Raw genomic sequence first — 269 nt, 5'->3', positions numbered from 1 at the left:
ACTAGCACTTAAAAAATTTAATCAAATCCACAGCTACTTGTCTGAATCGTCATAGAAAACAAATTGAGTCTCATACTCTCAAACGTGGAGGTGCCAAGATCCTCCAGACGTGCAACAGCAGACCGACAGTCTCTATCAGGAATTGGAGCATAAAAATAGAGAATCTAGTGCCTAAGGACACGAACGAGCGAGATCGCTTTCCCGCACCGCCGTACGCTACCATAAAAGAACGCACGAGAGAGAGAGAGAGAGAGAGAGAGAGAGTGAGA

General features: G+C 45.4%; 1 protein-coding gene across 7 annotated transcripts in view; it reads right to left on the bottom strand.

Moving 5' to 3' along the window:
• Positions 1–269, bottom strand: part of LOC106744205 (heterogeneous nuclear ribonucleoprotein 27C-like) — a 77,306-nt gene that overhangs the window by 75,786 nt on the left and 1,251 nt on the right. The gene's annotated exons all lie outside the window — the stretch shown is intronic.

The sequence above is a fragment of the Dinoponera quadriceps genome, unplaced genomic scaffold (genome assembly GCF_001313825.1).
Source record: "Dinoponera quadriceps isolate SergipeBrazil2010 unplaced genomic scaffold, ASM131382v1 scaffold707, whole genome shotgun sequence".
In the NCBI taxonomy this organism is placed as follows: Eukaryota; Metazoa; Arthropoda; class Insecta; order Hymenoptera; family Formicidae; genus Dinoponera; species Dinoponera quadriceps.
The sequence above is the reverse complement of the archived record's forward strand: the minus strand, read 5'-3'. Positions and strand labels throughout refer to the sequence as shown.